Below are 18,002 nucleotides of genomic sequence, written 5' to 3'. Positions count from 1 at the left end.
TGCTCTGGAAACATGGACAGTGATATAAGGACTGGCCTTTGTTTTAGTGGCCTGCAGTGAGTCTGGGAGGAAGTTTGTACACAATAGGTTACGTTTGTCCCACTCCTATTTATTCTGGTTAATAGGTCCATCCATAGCTTTAAATTTAGTCTGTTTCTTACTTTCCTTCATTCTGATATTCTGATCGTGCAGGGATCTCTGGATGGATGGAATCAAATGAAAAGGTATTGAAAAGCTCAGTTTATGTGTGTATCAGAAGGACCTTCTTTCACAAAGCTATTTTCTTTTTTAATTAATATCTTTAATTTCTAAAAGCTGTGATAGAACTTCTTAATTTTCAGAATGATAGCCTGAGATTGCCTACAGGTCAATAAATGTTTGTTCTTCCTAAATATTTTCTGATATATTAAAAATTCTCCTTTCCAAATTCTGTCAAAGCCCAGGCCAAATATCCTCAAATTTTGAGTTTTCCCTGGTAATTAATTAATTAATTGATTGATTTCTTTTCTTTCTTTCTTTTTAAAGATTTATTTATTTATTTGAAAGTCAGAGTTACACAGAGAGAGAAGGAGAGAGAGAGAGAGTTCTTCCATCCGCTGGTTCACCCCCCAATTGGCTGCAATGGCCGGAGCTGTGTCGATCTGAAGTCAGGAGGCAGGAGCTTCTTCCAGGTCTCCCACATGGATGCAGGGGCCCAAGGACTTGGGCCATCCTCCACTGCCTTCCATAGCAAAGAGCTGGATTGGAAATGGAGCAGCCGGGACTTGAACCAGTGCCCATATGGGATGCCAGCACAGCAGGCAGCAGCTTCACCTACTACGCCACAGCGCTGGCCCCTGAGATAATATACTTTTAACTTGCTTTATAGTCAAAGGCTTAACTCTCCTCAAATAAAGAGTTCAACAAGTAAAATTAGAAAGACCACAGTTCACCAGCAGTATAGACAAGGGCAATAAACAATAATCAGATCCAAAGATGTCAGTTTCAATCACATGTGTTAAATTTTTTATATTAAAGAAAGCATGTGGTATTTGTCTTTTGAGGTCAGGCTGATTTCGCTAAGTGTATTTGTTTCTAGTTGCATCCATTTAGTTACAGAAGTCAGGATTTCATTGTTTTTTGAGTCCTATTGTTTCTATATACCACATTTTCTTTATTCAGTCATCAGTTGATGGACATCTAGGTTGCTTCCATAACTTAACTATTGTGAGTTCAGCTGTTATAAACAGGAAGTGCAGGTAACCCTTCCATATGCTGATTTCATTTCCTTTGGGTATATTCTCAGGAGTGGTCATAGCGGGGTCATATGGTAGATCTATTTTTAGTTTTCTGAAGAATCACCATACTGTCTTCCATGATAGTTGTACCAGTTTACATTCCCATTAGCAGTGTATTAGAGCACCTTCTTTTCCATATCTTTGCTGTCATTTCCAATTTTTAATTTTTGCATGATAACCATTCTGTTTGGGGTGAGGTGATATCTCACTGTTGTTTTTGCTTGTGTTTCTGAGATAACTATTGTTCCTGAGCATCTCTTCATTTGTTGGCCATTTATATTTCATCCTTTGAAAAATGCCTGTTGATGTCTTTTGTCCATTTCTCAACTGGATTATTTGTTTTGTTGTTGAGTTGTTTTTTTTTTTTTTTTAAATATTTATTTTATTTCTTTGAAAGAGTTACAGAGAGGTCTTCCATCCACTGGTTCACTCCCCAGATGGCCGCAATGGCTGGAGTTGTGCCTATCCAAAGCCAGGAACCACGAGCCTCTTCTGGGTCTCCCACGTGGGTGCAGGGGCCCAAGCACTTGGGCCATCTTCCATTGCTTTCCCAGGCCATAGCAGAGAGCTGGATTGGAAGAGGAGCACCCGGGACTAGAACCGGTGCTCCAGGCTAGGGCTTTTAACCCGTTACACCACAGTGTCGGCCTTGTTGAGTTCTTGAGCTACTTGTATATTCTGGATATTAATCCTTTATTGGATGTGTAATTTGCAAATATTTTGGTTTCCTCCTTTCCAATTTGCATCTTTTGGATTTCTTTTTCTTGCATAATGGCTCTGGCTAAAACTTTTAGAACTGTATTTAATAATACTAGTGAGAGTGGGCATTCTTTTCTGGACAGGATTTCTTTGTCAGGGAATGTGAAAAACACATGAAAACGTGAAAAAAACTTCAGAAAGTTCGTGGAAAATGTGTATTATGAAAAAGCCATGCATATGCTTCAATTTTTTTGTCCCAAAATAGCATCTCTCTTTTTTTAAAAAGATTTATTTATTTGAAAAGTAGAGTTACAGAGAGAAAGGGGGAGGCAGAGAAAGAGAGATCTTCCATCTGCTGCTTCACTCCCCAGATGGCTACAACCACCAGGGCTGGGCCACGCCGAAGCCAGGGCACAGGAACTCCCATGTGGGTGTGGGGCCTGAGCACTTGGGACATTTTCCACTGAATTCCTAACAGCATTAGTAGGAAGCTGGGTTGGAAATGGAGCAGCCAGGTCTTGAACTGGTGCTTGTATGGAATGCCAGCATTGCAGTCGGCAGCTTTTCCCACTATACTACAATGCCGGCCCCAGGATGAAATGTTCTGTAGATATCAGTTGGATTAATTTGGTAGATAGTGTAAATTAGCTCTGTTGTTTCTTTGTTGATTTTGTTTCTGGTGGATTTGTCCATTGATGGAAGTGTGGTGTTGAAGGCCTCCATTATTACTGTACTGGAGTTTATGTCTCCCATTAGATCTATTAACATTTTTTTAAAGATTTATTTATTTGCAAGGCAGAGTTGCAGAGAAGGAGGGAGGGAGGGAGGGAGAGAGAGAAAGAGAGAGAGAAAGAGAAAGTCTTCCATTACTGGTTCACTCCCCAAATGGCCACAACTGCCGAAGCTAGGCCAGACAGAAGGTAGGAGCCAGGAGCTACTGGTTCTCCCATGTGGGTGCAGAGGTCCAAGGACTTGGGCCGTCTTCTGCTGCTTTCCCAGACGCATTAGCAGAGAGCTAGATGGGAAGTGGAGCATTCAGGATTCAAACTGTCTCCCATATGGGATGCTGGCACTGCAGGCTACACCACAGTGCTGGTCCCAACATTTGTTTTAAATAACTGGATACTCTAGCATTTGGATGAATATACATTTGCTATAGTCACATCTTCCTGTTGAATTGGTGCCTTAGTCATTACAGAATTAATATATAATTAATCGTTACATAATTACATAATTAAATAATTCATCTCTTTTAACTTTTTCTCTTGAAGTATGTTTTGTCTGAGAATAGCTTCTTCTGCTTGTTTTTTACTTCCACTTGCATGTAATATCTTTTTCCATTATTTCATTTTCAGTCTGTAAATCTTTGTTGATAAGGTCTATTTCTTATGGGCACCATATAGATGGGTCTTGTTTTTTAATCTGTTCATCTTGTCTGTATTTTTAATTGGAGAATTTAGTTCATTTACTTTCAAGTTTATTATTGATAAGTAGTGATGTGGCCCTACCATTTTTCCATATTTTCCAGTATTCCTATTGCTGTTTGTTTTGAATCTCCATTGTTTTTTTTTTTTTTTTTTGATTATTTATTTACAAGGAGAAGCAGAAACAAAGGGGGGAGAGAGGGAGGGAGGGAGAGAAAGAGAAAGAGAAATGAGAATCTTCCACCCACTGGCCCCTCCATTGTTCTTTCACTCAGAGGTTTTCTGCCTTCACATTCTTTCATCATGCTGTTTATCTTTCTCTGTTTCTGTGTAGTACATCCCTAAGTATCATTTGTAAAGCTAGCCTGGTGGTGACAAATTCTTTAAATTGTTGCTTGTCTGTGAAGCTCTTTATTTCACCTTCACTTTGTAAATGAGAGCTTCACTGGGTAAGTATTCTGGGTTGACAGTTTTTATCTTTTAGGATTTGGACTATGTCTCTGTTCTCTCCTCCCCTATAGAGTTTCTGATGAGAAATCTGATGTCAGTCTAATTGGAGATTATTTAAAGGCAATCTGGCATTTCCTCTTGCACATTCTAGAATATTTTCTTTATGTTTTACTTTTGAAAGTTTGACTATAATGCATCATGGTAAAGATCTTTTCCAGTCATGCTTATGTGGGGTTCTATGTGCTTCTGGTATTTGGATGTCCTTATCTTTCTCCAAATCGGGGAAATTTTCTGCTGTTATTTCACGGAGTTTTATAAGCCATCCTGTTTTTCCATACCTTCAGGAACTCCTATGACACACATATTTGATCCTTTCATGATATCTCACAGACCCCAAACACTATTTTTGGGTTTTCTAAATTTTTGGTCTGATTGAGGTCTTTCAAAAGACTTATTTTCTATTTCAGATGTTCTTTCTTCTGCCTCACAAAGTCTGTTAAGGCTTTCTGTGGTATTTTTAATTTGACTTATTGCTCTTCACGTTTCTAGTATTTCACTTTGATTTTTTGTCAGTATCTTTATCTCTTTGCAGAATTTCTCATCCATGTCATGTATGGATTTCCTTAGTTCACGTAACTGTTTCTGTTTTTGAGTGATCTTATAAGCATTCTTTCAAATGACTTGTCGGGTGTTTTTTAAGTCTCCCTGTGTTCACAGTCCTGTATTAATGTATTACTGTGTTCCTTTTGGGGAGTCATATTGCCTGCCTTGTTCATGTGTCTTGCATTTCTGTGTTGATTTTTATACTTGTCGGGCATCCCCTGTTGCTGTCTCTTCTGAGTCTTTGTTCTTGGGAGTGTGCCTCTGTGACTTGAGGAGAATGCTTGTGGTTTACACTAGAGAGCCAGAGGTATGCACTGGGTGGGCCAGGAAGCTCTGGCCACCGTTTGTGGGTGGGGCAAGAGTCCAGAGTGACACCCAAGTTGGACCTCCTCTGATTATAGTAGGTGGGGGAGGGGATGTAGATGCTGGCTGGGTGTGTTCGTAGTCTCTGCCCTTCTCTGTGCCAAGATGCATCAGCTGATTCACTGCTTGGAGTGAGCTCACAGTGCCTGCACACCCCACCCACTAAGGCACACCAACTGCCGAGAACACTGCCATGCTCTGTAGGGTGACCACCAACCCTCTGTGAGGTCTGTCCCCGGCACTCAGGAAGCTCCAAACTTCTGGAGTTGGAGCAGGCAGGTTCCTAGGAGCGCTGCTACACTCCATGCCTTTTTCAGTCCTGCCCAGGTATGTCTGTGTACACCCAGGACTTAAGTCACAAGATGCAGGGTGCCCATTCTCAGCCCTGCAAGCTGCTCTGTCCCTGGAGTGAGCCACCTACCATTCCCAGAGTCAAGATCGGTTGGCTGCAGTTCCACCTCAGCAAACTGAGTCTGGTGCTTTGGTGGGGAGGAGGGTAGCAAAGCAGTGTGACCTCCCTTCTCAGAGCTGAGTGGATGCCCTGCCCTGCCTGCTCCCCAGGATGGATTAAATGTCAGTGGGGCCGCGGAGTTCTCCCTTAGTGGAAGCCGCCTGTGGCATGAGCTGCAGCAGCCTCCTCTCACCTTGTCCTGGGAAGGTGCGTTTCCTCGCCATCCGCAGGCGTTGCTGTGGCGTGCACTGGGTGCTGGGTGCCTGTCCACTCTCCTCACTGCTTCACAGAGTCTCTGTGCTGTCTGTTCTCCCCTGCAGATTTCCCCTGGGAATATGGCCGTCCTTTGTTTCTCTGGTATCAGACTGTGGCTTAAATCACTGTATCTTCTCACTAATCAACCATTTTGGATCCCCTCCCTAAATGGTTTTTTTTAAAGATTTATTTTCTTTTATTCTATTTAAAAGGGGGACTTACAAAGAGAGAGAGAAAGAGACAGAGAGTGAGGTCTTTCATTTGCTGGTTCACTTCCCAAATGGCTGCCACGGCCAAGGTGAAGCCAGGAGCCAGGAGTGTCTTCCAGGTCTCCTACATGGGTGCAGGGGCCCAAATACTTGGGCCATCTTCCACTGGTTTCCCAAGTGCATTAGCAGGGAGCTGGATTGGAAATGGAGCAGCTGGAACTCAAACCAGTGCTCATATTGGATGCTGGCACTGCAGGCAGCAGCTTAACCTGCTATGCCACAACACTGGCCCCCTTCAACGATTTTTTGAAGTGTATTGATAGATTTTTATTTGAAAATAAATAATTTCATGTAATGGTTCACTCCCCAAATACGTACAGTAGTTGGCTGGACTGGGCCAAAGCAAGAGCTCAGAGCTCCATCGAAGTTTTACACATCGGTGGCGGGAACCCAAGTACTTGCTCCATCACTTGCTGCTTCCCAGCATACACACCAGCAGGAAGCTGGATTGGAAGTGGATGAGGACTCAGACCCATGCACTCTAACATGGGGTGCAAGTATTTCAAGCAGCATCTTTTTTTTTTTTTTTTATTTGACCTGTTATAGACACAGAGAGAAAGACAGAGAGAAAGGTCTTCCTTCCGTTGGTTCACTCCCCAAATGGCCGCTACAGCCGGTGCTGCACCGATCCGAACCCAGGAGCCAGGTGCTTCCTGCTGGTCTCCCATGCAGGTGCAGGGGCCCAAGCACTTGGGCCATCCTCCACTGCCTTCCCGGGCCACAGCAGAGAGCTGGACTGGAAGAGGAGCAACCGGGACTAGAATTGGCGCCCATGTGAGATGCCGGCGCCACAGGTGGAGGATTAACCAAGTGAGCCATAGCACCAGCCCTCAAGCAGCATCTTAATTGTGATTCCAGGATGCCACCACACTAATTTTTAAGATTGTAAAGGATGGCCGGCGCCATGGCTCACTTAGTTAATCCTCTGCCTGCAGCGCTGGCACCCCGGGTTCTAGTCCCTGTCGGAGTGCCAGATTCTGTCCCGGTTGCTCCTCTTCCAGTCCAGCTCTCTGCTGTGGCCCGGGAAGGCAGTGGAGGATGGCCCACGTGCTTGGGCCCTGCACCCACAGGGGAGACTAGGAGGAAGCACCTGGTTCTTGCCTTTGGATCAGCGCAGCGTGCCGGCCGTAGCGGCCATTTGGAAGGTGAACCAATGGAAAGGAAGACCTTTCTCTGTCTTTCTCTCTCACTGTCTAACTCTGCCTGTCAAAAAAAAAAAAAAAAGATTGTAAAGGAATCGTTAGCCTAAAACTTTTGAGAACTGATAGTCCATGCAACTGTAACAGAACTTTTAATGAAACACCTAGATGTCATGTATTTTTATATATTTTTTGTAATTTATTTTTAGCTATTGGCTGGTATAAATATTTTTTGTCTATTGATATAAGTAAGGATAATCAAGTATTTCAGTTTATCAAATATGTTTGATAATCCTTAAAACTATACTGGCTAGCTGCTTGTATGTACCCCTTAAGCAAAATTCATTTATCCATGATTCAGAAATACTTGAGTTTTTTCATAGTAGGTCATCCCCGTTAAATAGTCTCTTTTAGGATTTTGATTTATAATTTTCTAAAGAACATTGGTTCTAGAACAAATACTACCTGATAACCACTTATGTGAAGAATCTCAAATAGTCAGATTCATGGAAGCAGAGAGTATAATCGTGGTTTCCAGGGGCAGCAGGAGAGAGAATCTGGGCGATGCTGACCAAAGGGTGTATCATTTCAGCTGTACTACAGTATAGACCAGTGCGTGTATTTACAGGACCTTATGTATCTTTAAAATTGTGTCAAGAGATTTTTTTTTTTTTTAATATTTATTTGAAAGAGTTACATAAGAGTGTGAGGCAGGCGGAGGGGGAGGTCTTCCATTTGCTGGTTCACTCCCTAAATGGCCACAAAAGTCAGGGCTGGGCTGGCCTGAAGCCAGGAGCCAGGAGTTTCTTCTGGGTCTCCCACAAGGGTACAGGGACCCAAGTATTTGGGCTGTCCTCCAGTGCTTTCCCAGGCACATTAGCAAAGAGCTGGATTGGAAGTGGATCAGCTGGAATTTGAACCGGTGCCCATATGGGATGCTGGTGCTGCAGGGGACACCTTACTCGCCACATCACAGCACCAGCCCCAAGAGACTAGATCTTCTGTTAAATCTAGTCATTCATTAAAAAGGAAGAAACTTTTAGAAAAATGGATGTGTTTATGACTTTATGTTGACAGTTTCATGGATGTATGCTTAATCTGCAGATTCTTCAAGATATTAAACGTACAGGTTTTTGTAGGTCAGTCATACCTCAATTTTAAAAGAATATCAGTAATTTGATATCAACTTTAATATCATTAAAACTTTACACACTCTTGTTTGCCAACTATTTTGTATCTGGTCAGTTCCTGCCTTTGTTTTATGACTTTTGTTGTGACTGTTTTCAAAATTTTTTATTGACATAATATTTGTACATATTTATTGAGCACAGCACAATAATTTGATTCATACATGTAAAGTGCAGTGATTATAACAGGTTAATTAGCATTTCCATCTTTTCAAACATTAATCGTTTATTAGGAACCTTTGGACTCATCTTCTCTGGTCATTTTTCTTTTTTTTTAATTTGACAGGTAGAGTTAGACAGTGAGAGAGAGAGAGACAGAGAGAAAGGTCTTCCTTCCGTTGGTTCACTCCGCAAATGGCCGCTATGGCCAGCGCTGCACCAATCCGAAGCCAGGAACCAGGTGCTTCCTCCTGGTCTCCCATGCACTTGGGCCATCCTCCACTGCCCTCCCAGGCCACAGCAGAAAGCTGGACTGGAAGAGGAGCAACTGGAACTAGAACCCGGCATCCATATGGGATGCCGGCACCACAGGCGGAGGATTAACCAAGTGAGCCATGGCACCAGCCCCTTTTCTGGTCATTTTGATATATCTAATAGAATGCTGTAGATTATACTGCCATAGGAGGCTATGGGACATTAAAACTAATGCCTCCTATTTAACTGTATCCTGGTGCCTCCAACCTCTTTCTGTGCCGCCTCCTCACTAACTCAGTCTTTTTGTCATCGTTATTCTACTGTTGTCTTTAGTGAGATTGTTTTATTCCACAGATAAATAAGAACATGCCGTCTTTGTCATTGGTGCTAACGTGATGTCCTTCAGTTCCATCTGCTTTGGCACACATAACAGGATTTCATTTTTTTTTAATTGCTGAGTAATATGCATTGTTGTATATATTTCATATATTCTTCAGCTATCACTTGTTGGTGGTTACTTTAGTTGATTCCATATCCTAATTATTGTGAGTAGTGCTTTAATAAACGTGGTTGTATAGGTATCTCTTTGATATAATGATTTCATTTTCTTTAGGTGTATAGCTAGTAGTGGTTTTGCTGGATCATAGAGTAATTCTATTTTTAATTTTCTAAGGAATCTCCATACTATTTTTCATAGTGGCTATACTAATTTACATTCCTGCCAACACTCTACAAGGGTTCTCTTTCTCCTCTTCTTCACCATTTTTGTCTTTCAAATTCTAGCCATTCTAACCGGGATGAAATGGTACTTTTATTATGGTTTTGACTTGCACCCCATGTTCACTCGTTTCCTTTGCTCTGCAGAAGCTTGTTAGTCTGCTATAATCTCATTTGTTTGCTTACATCAATGCGTTGAAGTGTTTCTCTTATGTTTTCTTCTAGTATTTTCATAGTTTTAGGTTTTACACTTGGATATTTGATTCATTTTTAATTCATTTTTCTATATCATGAAACGTAGAGATCTACTTTTTTTTTAAAAAAAAAATTATTTTATTTATTTGAAAGAGTTACAGAGAGAAGTAGAGCCAGAGAGAGAGGTCTTCCACTCCCCAAATGATCACAACGGCCAGAGCTGAGCTGATCCAAAGCCAGGAGCCAGGAACTTCTTCCGGGTCTCCCATTCAGGCTCAGGGGTGCAAGGACTTGGGCCATCTTTCCCAGGCCACAGCAGAGAGCTGGATCGGAAGTGGTGCAGCCAGGTCTTGAACTGGTGCCCATATGGGATGCTGGCACTGCAGGCTGGGGCTTTAACCCACCGCGCCACCCCAGGGGTCTACTTTTTATTTATTTATTTATTTATTTACAGGCAGAGTGGATAGTGAGAGAGAGACAGAGAGAAAGATTTTCCTTTTTGCCGTTGGTTCACCCTTCAATGGCCGCTGCGGCTGGCGCACCTCGCTGATCCGAAGCCAGGAGCCAGGTGCTTCTCCTGGTCTCCCATGCGGGTGCAGGGCCCAAGCACTTGGGCCATCCTCCACTGCCTTCCCGGGCCATAGCAGAGAGCTGGCCTGGAAGAGGGGCAACCGGGATAGAATCCAGCAGGGGTCTACTTTTTAATTCTTTTGCATTCTTCTACCTGGTTTTATCCAGTACCACTTTTTTTTTTTTTTTTTAAGTTTTATTTTTTGAAAGGCAGAGAGAGAGAGAGAGATCTTCTATACATTGGTTCATTCTCCATATGACCCCAACCCTAGCTGAAGCCAGGATCCTGGAACTCCATCCAGGTCTCCCAGATGGGTGGCAGGGTCCCAAGTAATTGGGCCATCTGCTGCTACTTTCCCAGGCACATCAGCAGGGAGTAGGATTGGAAGCAGAGTAGCCATGACTCACCCTGTCACTCCAATAGGGGATGCTGGTGTCAGAAGCAGCAGTTAACTATATGTGATGGGTTTATTTCTGGGTTCTCTGTTCAGTTCTGTTTGTCTCTGTATTGGTTATTATACCAGTACTGTGCTGGTTTGGTTACTGTAGCTTTGTAGTATGTTTCAAAGATAGATATTGTGAGGCTTACAGCTTTGTGTAACCACCCCCTCCCTCAGGATTGCTTTGGCTATTCTGGGTCTTTTGTGGTTTACATGTGAATTTTAAGATTGTCTTTTCTATTTCTGTGAATAGTGTCACTGTTGTTTTGATAGGGATTGAGTTTAATATGTAGATTACATGGGTGGTATGGTCATTTTAACAATATTAATCCAGTCTGTGAATATGTGATGAATTTTGTTCATCAGTGTTTTTATTTATTTATTTATTTATTTTATTTGAAAGGCAGAATTACAGAGAGGCAGAGGTAAAGAGAGAGACAGAGGTCTTCCATTTGCTGGTTCTGGTTCACTCCCCAGATGGCCCCATGAGGGTGTGCCACCCTGATGGCCTTGGCTGCTGTGCGCTGGGTCCCCATATGTGTCCCTGGGAGTGCTGATGGGCACAGGGCTCTGGTCAGCCTGGCTGCAGCTTGCTCAGAGCTGCCTCAGTCTGAGACTTTCCCTGCCCAGTCGACCTTCCTTTCTTCTCTCATCCAGACCCACTGGCTCCCTCACAGGCATGCTGCACACCTGTCCAGTCCTGTGATGCAGTCAGATGCTCAGAGAACGGGACTGTGACAGGGCCCCTGCTAGCCCTTCACCAGAAGGGCTGGTTTATCTGGTATTGCTTTAAATGTCTGTCTCCAACACTGATGGTCTGTTTTTGAGGTTGAATGTGGCACATGGTTTTCATTCACTCTTCTCCAGATCCTGCTGCCCTTGGCTGACGCTGGTTTAGTCATCCATTGTGAGGCTTCTTGACAGCAGAGGCCAATCCTGCCTTGTTCCCTCTAAGCCCAGGCACCAGAGCAGGCTGGTGTGTGGGTTGTATCCACTGAGCTACACATCTACTTCCAGCCTCCTCCATAAAGAAAGGCACCTTTCCTCTCAGCTGTCTGTTTTCTCCTAACAACTGGCGAAGGGAGGGTGGGCTTAGAAGGGGTCTTCAGAGTGGTGGTGGAAGAAGGCTCGAGACAGACAACTTGAGTAACAAGGACATGACAAGGAGGAGTATCCTGGACAGCTGGGCCAGCTGAATCGTGGCCTCAGGGGAATGAACCCGGTGGATAGTGTGATGAGGAAGGTGACTTGCAGGTGGCAGGTCAGGCAGGCAGCCTGGGGCTGGGCCTTTGATTTCTAAGTGTGACAAGGAGCCCTGCAGCTTTGCTGCTTTGCCTACTTATGTCCTGGAAGACTCACTAACAGCTTGGAGCAGGCAGAAGTAAAACCAGAGAGATCAGTAGAGAGACAAGTCCTGCTGGGCGGATATGGTAGGGCCTGGGTGTAGGGCAGGATGCATGTGTAGGATATGGGTGTAGGGTAATGGCTGTGGGCGGGGTGAGAGGTCCTGGGATCTGAAGGTAGGAGGAGTGAGAAAGCAAGAATTGCATCCTAGTTTTTTTTTTGATCTTATGTCTCCTTAGGAAAACACAGCAGAATTGAGTGACTGGCATCCTGTGGGGAACATCAGTCTTTGGTCTCAGCATTAAGAGCTCTTGGTGTCACAGCTCCAGAAGTTCGCTTTGAAATGACCTTTGCGTCCTAGGTTTTTTACTTGAGTTGTTGCATGCATAACGGTGGGATGGGGAATGAAGGAGGATAACTTGAGGGAAAACAAGGAAAGATTTGAGAATATTTCAAGAAAGAACTGCTGTGAGCACATTGACTGTGGATTATGTCTACAAGGCCTGTGATAGGCAAGTGTGGACTTCCAGGGAGAGGCTGGAGTGGCATGCTTCTTTCATTCCTGCCTCCATGTGTGCATAGAGGATTACAGTAGCTACGTATTCAGGAGGTGGAAGGATGCTAATAGGAAAAAAAGTATGTGGAATATTTGATCGTGATAAGAGCTCTTGACAGCAGGAGGGAAGCGGTTGGGAGTGGGTGAGGGTGTATGTGCAGACCTAGAGCTGGGAGGCCGCAGTTTCAGGAGGGTGAGCTTAGGCTTTAAATCAAGGTGAGAAGCTGTGTGTATCTCTGGGGGATTTCTCTGGGTGAGGGTACTGCAGGTGGAAAGGCCCCCAAGCAGGTGAGGGCCTGTCCTGTTGGAGGCCCCTGTGGGTGGAGTGTGGGACTAAGGGAGTAGAAGAAATTTCATGGCCTTCCAGGTTCCAGGGGTTGGCACTTAGCCCAGGGGAGAGGGAGCCATGGAGGAGGGTTGTGTCTGACAGGCCCCTGTGCAGGGTCTCTGTCCCCTAGAGAGATTAGTGGAGCAGGAAGAAATGGAGGCAGAGTGTGGTCAGAGTGAGGATGCAGATGCACTTGGTGAGCATGACGATTTTGGCAGTTTGACGTGACTTTGAGGGAGTCCTCCATTATTGTGTTCACAAAATGTTCATCAAGTGCCTCATGTGAGGGCCGACTCTGTGGTTCGGCAGGTTAAAGCCTTGGCCTGTAGCATCGGCATCCCATATGGGCATGGTTTGAGTCCTAGCTACTCCACTTTTGATCCAGCTCCCTGCTACTGCACCTGGGATAGTAGTGGAAGATGGCCCAAGTGCCTGGGCCTGTACACCCGTGTGAGAGACCTGGAAGAAGCTCCTGGCTTTGGCCTGCCCTAATCCTGGCTGTTATCTCTCCTTCTCTAAGTCCACCTTTCAAATAAATAAATAGATTTTTCAAAAAAAAAAAAATCACCTGAATTATTAAACAAAGCAAAACAAATGCCTCATTGTTAAACAGCTGCTGTTAACATTACCGAGTCACCACCCTTGTGCTGTTTAATAGGTATTTGTGGCCTAACCCAACTCCTGACTCTGTCACTGCAGAAATGGCCATGGAGTTCTTGTCTTCATGCAAGGAAGAATTCAGGCATGAGACAGGGGGTGAAGTGATAAGGTTTTATTAGGGACAGGGCATCCATCAGAATGGAAGGGATAGGGAAAGAGTACCCAGTCACTGGGACTGGGGGAGAGCCAGGTTACATGGTTGAATGGAGAGACTACACCAGGGCAGGCCAGGCAGGGGGGCTCAGCCAAGAGGCAGAGGGCTGAGTGCAAAGTCTTTAACTCCCTAGGTTTTTAAGGGAGTCTGTTTACCCGCCTTCCCCTCTTCTCCTGGACAAAGGAGGTGGAGTCCTAGGGGAAGGGTTTGTTGGGTGGAAATCAGCAAATTCCTCCCCAGATTTGCTGGCCCCAGGCAGAGCAGAGGCGCTTCCCTTAGGGCCTCTGAGAAAGTTTTATTGCCACATGTTATCAGGTCAGGTCCTGAGAGAGAATCCTCCTGGGAGCTTTCCTTGGGGAAGGGCTGGGACCACCTGGAGATCATCAGGGTCTGGGCAGGACTTGGAGCTTCCACAGCTTCCACAGTAGGTGCTGGTCTTTAGGCCCTTCTTGCACACACACAGTCTAAATTTCTGACTTCCTACCTAGCAACTCCATGTTAAAGCTGTTCCCTTTTGGCTGGCGCCGTGGCTTAACAGGCTAATCCTCCGCCTTGCGGCGCCGGCACACCGGGTTCTAGTCCTGGTTGGGGTGCCGGATTCTATTCCGGTTGCCCCTCTTCTAGTCCAGCTCTCTGCTATGGCCCGGGAGTGCAGTGGAGGATGGCCCAAGTGCTTGGGCCCTGCACCCGCATGGGAGACCAGGAGAAGCACCTGGCTCCTGGCTTCGGATCAGCGAGGTGCGCCGGCCGCAGTGGCCATTGGAGGGTGAACCAACGGCAAAAAGGAAGACCTTTCTCTCTGTCTCGCTCTCTCTCACTATCCACTCTGCCTGTCAAAAAAAAAAGAAAAAAAAAAGCTGTTCCTTGAAGAATGAGTGTGGTGCTGGAGAGCTGGGCATACTTCCTCCCCCACGGGACTCTGAGCACCCCTTACTTTTCTTTAGGAGCACTTCGGCATCAGTGTTTACCTTCCCCATTCAGCAATCATAAGGACTCTGTAGAGAAACATTGCTGCCCTCAGCGCTGGCCGCCTTGACCTTTCACCAGCCATTTGTTGGCAGGGTGGATCACAGTGTTTCAGGGAAAGTACCTGTCCTCCTCCCCAGGGGAAGGCCCTCAGCTAGGTGTGTAGGATATTGTGGGTCAGGATTACACATTGTGAGGTGGGAGAGCAGAGAAGATTGTGTGAGCTGAAGCTGCTTGAGCCGTGGGATTCCAGCTTGCACAGGCAGCTGTGTGCAGATACAGGTTGGGAGTCACAGGGCTGCCTCACAGCAGTGTTTGCACAGCCTCTTAGGAGTCAGGATTGAGTTCTGTGCAGCCAGTCAGGTGTTGTGGATGTGTGAGATGACCAGCAGGCAGCTGGTCAGCTCTCTAGGGGCCTGTTCAGAACTTTCTGCAGTGATGGGAATGCTCTGTGCTGTCCACCATGGTAGCCATTAGCTACATGTGGTCATTGAATAGTTGCAGTGTGTCTGGTGGATTGGGGGACTGAACATTCAATTTAACTTTTAAAAGTTAAGCCAGTGACCGCTGTCTTAAATAACCTAGGACAGTGTGTACTCAGCTTCAAGACATTGTTAAAAAGAGGAGTACCATCAAAGTGTACCTTCTGGAGGTTTCTGCCCTCCTCTCTATAATGGGGCAGAGCGGGAATGGAAATGCAGGACTTGTGCACATTGCAGAGCTTACACAAGCCTTGAAACACATGGCCAATGTTCTGTTTTTAAAAAGGAGCACTGAGGACAGTTTATTCTTGTATGCTTTATTTTAACCAATTAAAATAAATAATGGAGGGGCTGGCGCTGTGGTATGGTGGGTAAAGCCATGCCTGCAGTGTCGGCATCTCATATGGGCGCTCCAGCTGCTCCACTTCCGATCCAGCTCTCTGCTATGGCCTAGGAAGGCAGTAGAAGATGGCCCAAGTCTTTGGGCCCCTGCACCCGCATGGGAGACTCAGAAGAAGCTCCTGGCTCCTGATCGGTGCAACTGTGGCCGTTGCAGCCAACTGGGGAGTGAACCAGTAGATGGAAGACTTCTCTCTTTCTCTGCCTCTCTTCTCTCTCCGTAACTCTGACTTTCAAAATAAATAAATCGTACAAATAAGTAAATAAAGGAGCCTGCAGTTTCTTTTCCTTTAAAGATAGTAATCAGTAGTTTAAATGTTTCTTTATAAAATGCTGACAGTGTCTGTGCTCTCTGTCACTCTATTTGATTTAGAAAAATTATCCTGGAGCAAGTAGAAAGTCAATTTTAGGAATCTGAAATTGGGGGTAGAGAAAGAGCCTGTTGCAGTTGTCCAGGGCAGGAGACTGCTGGCTGAGACAGTGCTGTGGGGAGGAGAAGGTGGTCCACTTTGGTGCAGGTAGGTCCAGAGAGTCTGGAGTTCCTCAAGTGAGCACCTGGGGGCTAGTGCTGCTGCCCAGGAAGACAACACAGGAGCTGCAGGAAAGTCTCTGGGAATCCAGGTGGTGTTCTGGGGACATTTGAGTATTTGAATGGGGTCCTTTGTGGAAAGGGCTGCGAATGTCATTAGCACATCAATAGTGAATTTAGGGCCAGGGCGCTGTGGTTAGCAGGATAGGCAGCCGCCCCAGGCGCTGAGTCCCAGAGGAGCACCGGTTCGGTTGAGTCTCGGCTGCTCTGCTTCCCATCCAGCTCTCTGCTGTGGCCTGGGAAAGCAGGGGAAGATGGCCCAAATCCTTGGGCCCCTGCACCGGCGTGGGAGACCCGGATGGAGCTCCTGGCTCCTGGCTCTGGATCGGCACAGCTCTGGCCATTGCAGCCATCTGGGGAGTGAACTGGTGGATGGAAGATCTCCCTCTCCCTCTCCCTCTCCCTCTCCCTCTCCCTCTCCCTCTCCCTCTCCCTCCCCCCTCACCCCTCCCCCTCCCCCTCCCCCTTCCCCTCCTCCCCCCCCCCCTTACTCTGCCTCTCAAAATGTTGGCCGGTACCACAGCTCAACAGGCTAATCCTGCACCTTGCTGCGACGGCACACCAGGTTCTAGTCCCGGTCGGGGCTCTGGATCTGTCCCGGTTGCCCCTCTTCTAGTCCAGCTCTCTGCTGTGGCCTGGGAGTGCAGTGGAGGATGGCCCAAGTGCTTGGGCCCTGCACCCCATGGGAGACCAGGAGGAGCACCTGGCTCCTGCCTTCGGATCAGCACGGTGCGCTGGCAGCTTCCATTGGAAGTGAACCAGCTTCCACTGGAAGGTGAACCAACGGCAAAAAGGAAGACTTTCTCTCTGTCTCTCTCTCTCACTGTCCACTCCGCCTGTCAAAAAAAGAAAAAAAAAAAAAAAAGGCCTTTCTCTCTGTCTCTCTCTCACTGTCTCTCTCTCACTCTGCCTGTCAAAAAAAAAAAAAAAAAAATAGTGAATATAAGTGCCCAAGAGGAAGGACTGAACATTCAGGGAGGCCTAGGAGGAAACTTCCAGGAAGCCACGAAGGAAAGGCAGAGAAGGGAGGCTGGCTGTGGGGCAGACTGAAGACAGCGCCCTCAGGAGAGGGTGGTACGGGAGAGGGCATCTGTGCAGCCCAGGCTGGAGAGGCTTTCATAGGAGCATTTCTGGGAGCAGAGGATTTCCTGGGTTCATACTCATCAGGTGAACGGTCAGGGCCTTCCCAAGTAGCCCTGAAATGGTTGGAGAGGCTTTAACAATTAGAAAAAAGTTCTTAGCAGAATAGATTCTGGACAGTGGGAATGATAGAACAGGGAGAACCCTCTGATTATGGAAGCAGGAATGGAGCAGATCAGGAACAGATGGAATGTGGGCCCTTTGAACTGAGTTGGGGGCAGGCATGGGGGGCTTGTGAGCAGAAGCTGAAGTTTTGGTTGGTTTGCCAGAGTCTGCCCAGCGTGCCCCTAGAAGTCACCATCAGTTTGATGGGGGACAGGTAGCGTTTGACCTTGGACAGAACAACATATTAGACTCTTCTCCAAAGACAAGTGCATTTGAAAGGAAATGTAGCTTAACAAGAAGTCTCCATACTGAGAAGAGGAAGTCTGTCCATTTTGTTTTTCAAGCTTGATTGATCTAATGTTGGCTCTTTGCATTTCCACATACACTTTAGAATCAACTTGTCATTTTTCATGTCAAAAAAAAAAAGAAAGAATTTTGATTGGAATTACTTTTGTTACTGGAGGGAAGGCCATGGAAGCTGTGGGGTTCTTGTCTTCACGAAAGAAAGAATTTAGGCGTGAGACAAATTACGATAATCAGAGGTGAATGAGGCAACATTATAGACAGAGATACTGTAGACATTAGAAGGATGATAAGGGAGTACTAAGAATAGTTCCACCCCTACATTTGGATCACCTTAGAAAAATGGACAAATTCCTTAAAAAACACAAACTACTAAAATGCATCCATAATGAAGCAGATAGCCTGAATAGTTCTATAACTATTAAAGAAAATAAATTCATAGTTTAAAACCTTCTGGAAAATAAACCTCCAAGCCCATATGGTTTCTTATTTGTTTAAAAAAGATTTATTTATTTTAAAGGCA

The 18,002-nt window shown here is 45.6% G+C and overlaps 1 protein-coding gene and 1 non-coding gene across 3 annotated transcripts in view; one reads left to right on the top strand and one right to left on the bottom strand.

Annotated features, from left to right (window-relative positions):
* The window catches only part of DIP2A (disco interacting protein 2 homolog A), a 126,627-nt gene that overhangs the window by 3,004 nt on the left and 105,621 nt on the right, over positions 1 to 18,002 (top strand). The window lies entirely within an intron of this gene.
* On the bottom strand, positions 12,021 to 12,147 carry LOC133752953 (small nucleolar RNA SNORA25). Its single transcript, XR_009865005.1, has one exon. It is a non-coding gene; the product is annotated as a small nucleolar RNA SNORA25 (small nucleolar RNA).

Source organism: Lepus europaeus, chromosome 2, assembly GCF_033115175.1.
Source record: "Lepus europaeus isolate LE1 chromosome 2, mLepTim1.pri, whole genome shotgun sequence".
In the NCBI taxonomy this organism is placed as follows: Eukaryota; Metazoa; Chordata; class Mammalia; order Lagomorpha; family Leporidae; genus Lepus; species Lepus europaeus.
This window is presented reverse-complemented; position numbering and strand designations above follow the sequence as displayed.